This window comes from Saccopteryx leptura, chromosome 3 (assembly GCF_036850995.1).
Source record: "Saccopteryx leptura isolate mSacLep1 chromosome 3, mSacLep1_pri_phased_curated, whole genome shotgun sequence".
Lineage (NCBI taxonomy): Eukaryota > Metazoa > Chordata > Mammalia > Chiroptera > Emballonuridae > Saccopteryx > Saccopteryx leptura.
The window spans coordinates 190805412-190814239 of record NC_089505.1 but is presented as its reverse complement, the minus strand read 5'-3'; the positions used below and the strand labels follow the sequence as shown (position 1 = coordinate 190814239).

General features: G+C 41.7%; 1 pseudogene; it reads right to left on the bottom strand.

The window, feature by feature from the left end:
* Window positions 1–7732: 7732 nt before the first annotated feature.
* Window positions 7733–8589, bottom strand: LOC136397765 (myosin light polypeptide 6-like; annotated as a pseudogene).
* Between the last annotated feature and the right edge of the window lie 239 nt (window positions 8590–8828).

Genomic DNA, 8828 nt, shown 5'->3' with positions numbered 1-8828 from the left:
TTTTTTAATTATAATTTTATTTTTTTAATGGGGCGACATCAATAAATCAGGTTACATATATTCAAAGATCAACAAGTCCAGGTTATCTTGTCTTTCAATTATGTTGCATACCCATCACCCAAAGTCAGATTGTCCTCTGTCACCTTCTATCTAGTTTTCTTTGTGCCCCTCCCCCTCCCCCTTTCCCTCTCCCTTTCCCCCCTCCCCCCGTAACCACCACACTCTTATCAATGTCTCTTAGTTTCACTTTTATGTCACACCTACGTATGGAATAATGCAGTTCCTGGTTTTTTCGGATTTACTTATTTCACTTCGTATAATGTTATAAAGATCCCACCATTTTGTTCTAAATGATCCGATGTCATCATTTCTTATGGCTGAGTAGTATTCCATAGTGTATATGTGCCACATCTTCTTTATCCAGTCGTCTATCGACGGGCTTTTTGGTTGTTTCCATGTCCTGGCCACTGTGAACAATGCTGCAATGAACATGGGGCTGCATGTGTCTTTACGTATCAATGTTTCTGAGTTTTGGGGGTATATACCCAGTAGAGGGATTGCTGGGTCATAAGGTAGTTCTATTTTCAGTTTTTTGAGGAACCACCATACTTTCTTCCATAATGGTTGTACTACTTTACATTCCCACCAACAGTGTATGAGGGTTCCTTTTTCTCCACAACCTCTCCAACATTTGCTATTACCTGTCTTGCTAATAATAGCTAATCTAACAGGTGTGAGGTGGTATCTCATTGCAGTTTTGATTTGCATTTCTCTAATAACTAAAGAAGATGAGCATCTTTTCATATATCTGTTGGCCATTTGTACTTCCTCCTGGGAGAAGTGTCTGCTGAAACTTTGGCTTTAAAGATCTCCCCACAGCAAGCCAAACCACAGTCTCTCCGTAACAGAAAAATGGAGGTGTTATCTATGCAGTGGGTCCTTCTGCGACTGACTGAAGTAGCAGGGTTGCCAGGGCCAGGATTGCCTCACGAGTTAGACTCAGTCTGCAGGTTAGGTAGCTAATCATGTAATAACTTTAGATAATAAGAAAGGTTTAAAAAAGCAACATATTTTATATATCACTTCAAATCTTTCTGTGAGGTTAAGATCCTCCTTATGATGTGAATACACCATCACTCCCAGAAATATCTATTGAAGAACTCTGTGCCCTGCTAGAGCTTATATTTATGGGGCTGGGGGTGGGGGCAGTGCAGGGGAAGAGGAAGGAGACAAAAATCAAATGGAAAAGAGAAATTACAATATTTCAGATGGTTGTTTCATGTTCTGTGATAAAATATGTTAGAAGAAAAGACCCAGATAAACACCTCAGCTCTCCCTCCTGAAGGGCTTTTCTGTCTTTACAAGGTGTCTCTTTTAGAAATTCCCTTAGCGAAGATCTGTTGGTGACAAACTCTGTATTTATCAGAATTGTCTATAGGTCAGCCTTCTTCTTGAAGGACAGTTTTTCTGAGTATATAATTCTAGGTTGATAATTGTTTTCTCTCAGCACATTAAAATTTCCTTTTTTTCTAATTTCTGTTCTGTTCTTGGTACCTCTATGACTGGTCTTATTTTGGGCTTTGTTATGTAATCAGTGTTTCTTCAGATTCCTCTCTACCTACTTTAAGAATTTTGCATTGTTTTTGATGTTTTGCAATTTATTTTTACCATATGTCTAATTGCAGGTTTCACTTTACTTATTGTTCCCAGGAATTTGTCTTTCAACAAACCAGCCACTGTGTTAATTTTCTGTTTTTTGTTTCATTATTTGTCTCTCCTGGATTTTTCTGTCCTGAATTTTCAGCTTTTATTTTTAAGACTAAAAATGTGTCATGAAATACCTCTTTAGCTTCATCCATTGAGTTTTAATGTGTAATATTATCATTCCACTTCTAATATTTTTATATTTGCATTGTGCTTTCTTCTTTGATTTATGAGGTATTTAGAAATGTATTTTTAAAATTTCTAAACATGAACTTTTTAGTTTTTGTTGATTTTTAACTTAATTTTACCGTGATAAAAAATGTGATCATTGAAGTTTGTCAAATGGACTTTATGGCCAATTTTTATACATGTTCCATGTGTTCTCATATAAAATATATATTCTTCAATTTTTGGATACAAGGTTATATAATATGTTATAATATTGTTAGTAGTATTTTTGAAATCTTTCATGTCCTTATTGATTTACCATTTTTTGATCTTCAATAATTGAAATGAGTGTGTTAAAATATCTCCATAGGAAGGTAGTTTTGTATATTTCTCTTAATGCTTTTTATCCCTTTGTGTATTAAAGACTAATAAAGTGCACACAAGTATTGTTAATTCTTTCTGATAAATTTAATGTTTATCAGAATGAAATGACTCTCTTTATGTCTAATAATGCTTTCTGCCTTAAGGTCTAGTTTTTCTGATGTTAACGTAGCTACAACAGCTTTCCTTGTGGTAGTCCTTGAATCCAGACTCTAGAAGTATTGATTACACAACAGTTACTGTCCAAGAGTGGCCAACTAACTCTTTCAGGATTCTCAGGATATAGGATTCTCAGCTGACTCAGAACAAATGTGAAGAGATTTTATCTTTCTCCCTAATGACAATGACTTTGCTTTGTGAAAATGCACTCATTCTCTCCCTTAGCACCATAGGAGCCGAAGATGAAGAATATGAAAGCCAGCAATTAACAGTGTTTCAGGTATATTCAGTCCAGGTGGATAAACTACCTTCATCCAGGTGTCATTTGGGGTCACTGTTTAAGTGGAGCCCCTCTCACACATCAAGGCAGGGCCCAGGCAGCCCACTCTTATGCTCACCTGTGCCCACCTGCACTACAACTCACCTGGTCCTGCATCCCTTCCTTCAGGTCCCGGATGCTGGTGACCAGTGGCTGCTGTTGGCTCATGAGCAATTGGTGGGCTTCCTACCAGTGGCATTTACTCCATGTACTACAAAGGAGTAACTTGCTGGGCAGTGCGGCAATCTGGGCATCCTTGCTGGTGCCCAAATCTGGCAGGGATACTGCTCCAGGAGAAATGCCAGAATTCCCCCGGGGATGGCCGCATCTCTGTGACAACCAGAGGGGAAACAATACCCTGCCCTGCCATCCATGTGCCCCCGCCTATTACCCAATGCCTCCCCCATCCACACAGCATGCTAGGCTCGCCCCTGCTTCAGTTCTGCAGAGAACCCCAACTTCTAGAGACAATGATTATCCTTGAATGGGATAGGACAGACAAGTGAGTGCTCCCCTCTGCACAGGAAGGGCAGAGAGGAGAAATTGCTACCAGCTCATTAATTCTGTACTCTGAAAGAAAAGAAAATCCTGCTCTACTCTCCACCATGCTTTCCCTCCCTCCCTCCCTCCCTCCCTCTTTCCCTTTCCTTCCTTTCTCTCTCTCTCTCTCTCTCTCTCTCTCACACACACACACACACACACACACACACACACACACACACACACCTTGGAAAGAAGACAAACCAGTTGGGTTTTCCTCTATTTCTTTGCCTCACCAGGACAAAGTCACTGTGTTGGTCTGTTCTGGCTGCCATAACAAAGTGCCACAGATTAGGGGACTTAAACAGAAGAAATGTATGCTGTCACACTTGTGGAGGCTAGAAGTCCCTGATCAAGGTGTTTGTGGGGTTGGTTTCTTCTGAGACCTTTCTTCTTGGCCTGTAGTATCTACCTCCTTGCTGTGTCCTCTCAAGGTCTTTCCTCCGTGCACAGGGTCTCTTAGGTTGTTGCCACGGCAAACACATCACAGCCCTCTGTTGCCTATATTCAAGTCCCCTCATTCAAAATATTAGTGTGAGTTGCAACTTATCTGTTCCAGATGGGTGCCATAAACTTGATTTCAATGGCTGCTGGTGAAACAAAATGTGGGTGTTTGGGAGAAAACAAATGTTTCCTTTAAAACACAAATAACTTCTACTTCTGCAAAGAGTGTGAGTTTAGATGGAATAACCTCCTTAAAATGCCTGGAATCACCCTTACCAGAAGCAAAGGGAAAAAATGAAAGCATCACCACAGCGCTGGTGCTGGCTGAGCCCCAGGACCTCCCCCTGGATAACACCGCCTCCTTCAATGCTTCTCTTTCACCGTGTGCTCCATGGCTGGGAGAGCTGGTGAGCGTTAATGAGAATCAGTGGTGGGCTTGTTCCAGGAAGCATTTCACCAAAGTAAAACTCGGCAACTTTAACTATCATTCCTCCTGAGTATCTCTTCACCACTTTTTACTTCCTGCTGATCTTCTGGAGCAAAACAGAAGTATGAGCTTCCCTTGGTAGCTGTCACAGCACCATAACTTAATAGGGTTTGTTATCCCTTTATCCTGATTGAGTCCAGTAAAGCACAATAAATGGCTGTGATGAGACCTTTTCTGTGACCCAAATTCACTCCTGCATGATAATGCTTTTCCTAGCTCAATGTATCATGTGCTCTATTTTTTTTTCCCTAAGTGAGAAGCGGGTAGGCACAGAGACTCCTGCATGCGCTGGACCAGGATTCACCCAGCATGCCCACTAGAGGGTATGATCTGCCCATCTGGGGTGTTGCTCTGTTGCAATCAGAGCCATTCTAGTGCCTGAGGTGTAGCCATCCTCAGCACCAGGGCCAACTTTGTTCCAATGGTGCCTTGGCTGCAGGAGGGGAAGAGAGAGATAAAGGGGAGAGATGGAGAAGCAGATGGGTGCTTCTCCTGTGTGTCCTGGCTAGGAATCAAACCCAGGACTTCCACACACCTGCCAATGCTCTACTGCTGAGCCAAGCCATGAGGGCCATCTTGTGCACTATTTTTTTTTTAACCACTGCCAAGAAAAATGGTGTCCTTTATCCAGAGGCTCTTCCAGGCAACTGACCCCAAGTAACTAGTATCCTCACATCCTTGTACCAGTTAATAAGGAAGAAATTCCTCACACCCATTAGAATGGCTACTATCAAAAACATTGGAAAATAAGTGTTGGTTAGGATGTGAAAAATTGGAAACTTTGTACATTGTTGGTGGGAATATAAAATGGTACAACCACTGTGGAAAACAATATGATAGCTCCTCAAAATATATTAAAAATAGAATTACCTTAAGATCCAGCAATTCCACTTCTGGGAATATACCCAAAGGAATTTAAAGCAGGATCTCAAAGAGATATTTGTACACCTATGTTTATAGTAACATTATTCACAATAGCCAAAAGGTGAAAGCAATAAAAGTGTCCAGTGACAGATGAATTGATAAGCAAATAAGATATATACATATAATGGAATATTATTGCCCTAAAATGGAAGAAAATTCTGATACATGCAATTACATAAATAAACCTCAAAGACATTATGCTGAGTGAAATCAGCCAGTCACAAAAGGACATATACTGTGATTTCACTTATATGAGATACCTAGAGTAGGCAAATTGATACAAACTGAAAGTAGAATGAATGGTGGTTGCCATGGGCTAAAGGGAGGGAGGAATGGGGGTTATTGTTTAATGGGTATAGAGTTTCAGGATTTCAAGATAGGAAAGAGTTCTGAAGATGGATGTTGGTGAAGGTTGCATAAAAATGTGAATGTACTTATGCCACTAAGCCGTATGCCTAAAAATGGTTAAGACAGTAATTTTTTATATTATGTGCATTTTTATCACAACTTTTTAAATTTAAAAAGTCTATAAATGAAGATATAAATTTTAAAATAGAATAATTTTTTAAAAGAAAAGAAATGAAGGATAAGAGTCAAGGATGGGAAAGGGACCAGGAGAGGTGGTAGTATCTATTAAGTATGCTGTTTGGAAATTGTTTAAAAAGTTGAAGTTGGATAACCTTTTTAGCATGCAATGAATTATCATTGTCAAATTGGTGGTGTCAACTTTTAGGAATATACCCCAAGGACACCATAGAATGGTTCCAGAAGGAGAAATGCACCCCCATGTTTGTGGCAGCATTGTTCACAATAGCGAAGATCTGGAAACAGCCCAAGTGTCCGTCAGTGGACGAGTGGATTAAAAAGCTTTGGTACATGTATACTATGGAATACTACTCAGCCATAAGAAATGATGACATCGGATCATTTACAATAACATGGATGGACCTTGATAACATTATACAGAGTAAAATAAGTAAATCAGAAAAAACTAAGAACTATATGAACCCATGCATAGATGGGACATAAAAATGAGACTCAGAGACATGGACAAGAATGTGATGGTAACAGGGAGTGGGGTGGAGGGGTGGGGAGGGGGCGAGGAAGGAAAGGGAGGGGTAGGGGGAGGGTAGGGGCACAAAGAAAACCAGATAGAAGGTGACGGAGGACGATTTGACTTTGAGTGAGGGGTATGCAGCATAATCAAAGGTCAAAATAATCTGGAGATGTTTTCTCGGAACATATGTACCCTGATTTATCAATGTCACTGCATTAAAATTAATAAAAATAAGATAAAAAATTGGTGGTGTCAAAATATTAATTGTGCCTTTCATAGTTACAGAGCAAGAAAGATATATTACCCAAATATGCCTCTCCTAGTATCTGTCTTTTTAGTACAGACATTAGCATAATTATTACCTCCTCTGAAACCCACTTACATTTTAATTCTTTTACAACCAACTGGATGGTATGAACTTGAGTTGCTGATCAGAATGAGACATTTTAACGTGGAGGGTGTGGGAAAGATGGTTTGACCACCTGTTTGTCAACTATGACAAAGCATTGCATCAAAATGAAAAAATCCTATTTTTATTGCTTACTAATATTTCGAACAAACCTCACTGACACTTATACCACATCCTGTGCCTCACCCCATCACTGAGACTATCCCATTTCCTTACCTCCACATCAAAATAACTGCATCCTAATTGTTGAAACTGTTCCTTTTTCATTATCAATTTTCACTCAGACAGGCCTCTGGTCTTCACCCCAGTGCCCACCTGGTCCCATTTCTCACACTCACTCCCCACATAATGATGGAAAAAAGCTCAAGAAAAAGTGTGTGTCCAGATAGGATGAGACATCAGGTACCTATAAAATGGGAGATTACAGCAACCTCTTTTGGTGCCCTGTGACCCCTCCCCTCAACTCAGCTCTGACTTTAGTTACAACTGCAGTAGACATTTCCTGCTAGATTAGGCTCACACCTATGAAACCCATCCCAAGCATTCACCTCTAGTCTCTTATGTCCTTCTTCCAGCCATTCTCTGAACTGTCAGGAGCCCACCTGGCCCACATAAAAACATAGCCTGGACACAGGGTAACTAACACTCGACCAATGGAAGATGCAAGAGCTGGTGGTGGATAATGCCCCATGGTATCATCTTACAGAGACAGATCTGGAAGGGTGCCTGTGCCCTGCTGATCCAGGAGGCATTGAACACCCATCACCTGAATAACTCACCTCTTTCCTGGTCTAACTCCATTCCTTTGATTCCCAGAATTACCCCTCTCAGGCTCAACTTTCTGAAGAACCCAAACTTAATAGTAACTTTTTTCAAAATCTGTATGTTTCATGTTAGGTTTCTTTGTTGTTGTTGTTTGTTTTGTTTTGTTTTTGAGCACAAAGAGCAAGTTTATTTGGTGAATGTTGATGGCAAACATTATTCGAGAGATACAAGTTGGGGAAAGTACTGTGATAAGAGAACCTAGAAAGCCTTTAGGGCTACATGGCAGTCACACAGGGGAAGGTACAGGGTTCTGGGGACACCAGGAATGTCTTCAGCCATTCAGCACCATGCGAACAGGATCTGCCCCAAGGGCCATCACCCCAACAGAACATGTCTCACAAATGCTTCCTAGTTAATACAACCATTGCTGTCCTTGTGCCCTGCCACCAACATCTCTACTTCTTCCTCTGTCATCTTCTCACCCAATGTGATGAGAACATTCCAGATCTTAGCACCCATGACAGTGTTGTCCCCTTCCTTTTCAAACACTTAAGGCCTTCAAAATAGTCCTCCTCGGTGCCCCAGTCCTTATTCTTGGCCACAGTCTGCAGCATAAGCAGGAAGTGCTTAGGCCCTGGCCAGTTGGCTCAGTGGTAGAGCGTCAGCCTGGCGTGCAGAAGTCCCGGGTTCGATTCCCGGCCAGGACACACAGGAGAAGCGCCCATCTGCTTCTCCACCCTTCCCCCTCTCCTTCCTCTCTGTCTCTCTCTTCCCCTCCTGCAGCCTAGGCTCCATTGGAGCAAAGATGGCCTGGGCACTGGGGATGGCTCCTTGGCCTCTGCCCCAGGGGCTAGAGTGGCTCTGGTTACGACAGAGCGATGCCCCGGAGGGGCAGAGCATCGCCCCCTGGTGGGCAGAGCTTTGCCCCTGGTGGGCGTGCCAGGTGGATTCCGATCGGGCGCATGCAGGAGTCTGTCTGACTGTCTCTCCCCATTTCCAGCTTCAGAAAAATACAAAAAAAAAAAAGCAGGAAGTGCTCAAAGTCCAACACCTTCACATTCATCTCATCACTCTTGGGGTTCCCCAGGACTTTGAGCACAGATGGAGGTCTGACCCAGGACCTTCATCATGTCCCCAAACTGGCTGTCCAGGATCCTGCCATCTCTTGTTTGGTCACACAGCTGGAAGGTCTCCTTGAACTCTGTGGTCTGGTCCTCGGTAAAGCCACACATCTTGACTGCCGACCTCTGTGGGACCTTTTCCTGCAGTAGTCATCATGTTAGTTTTATTTTTTAGTGTTTTTTTTTTTAAATACTAGTCATTTTATCCAAAAAAGGTTGGGGACCACTGGTCTAGGGGATTTAAAAAACATTAAAACTTTCAAGATAACACAATGGTGATGTCATTTTACATATCAAAATACATTCATAAACCTTTTAGTGTCTATCTCTCCTCCTCTGCCTAGAGGTAC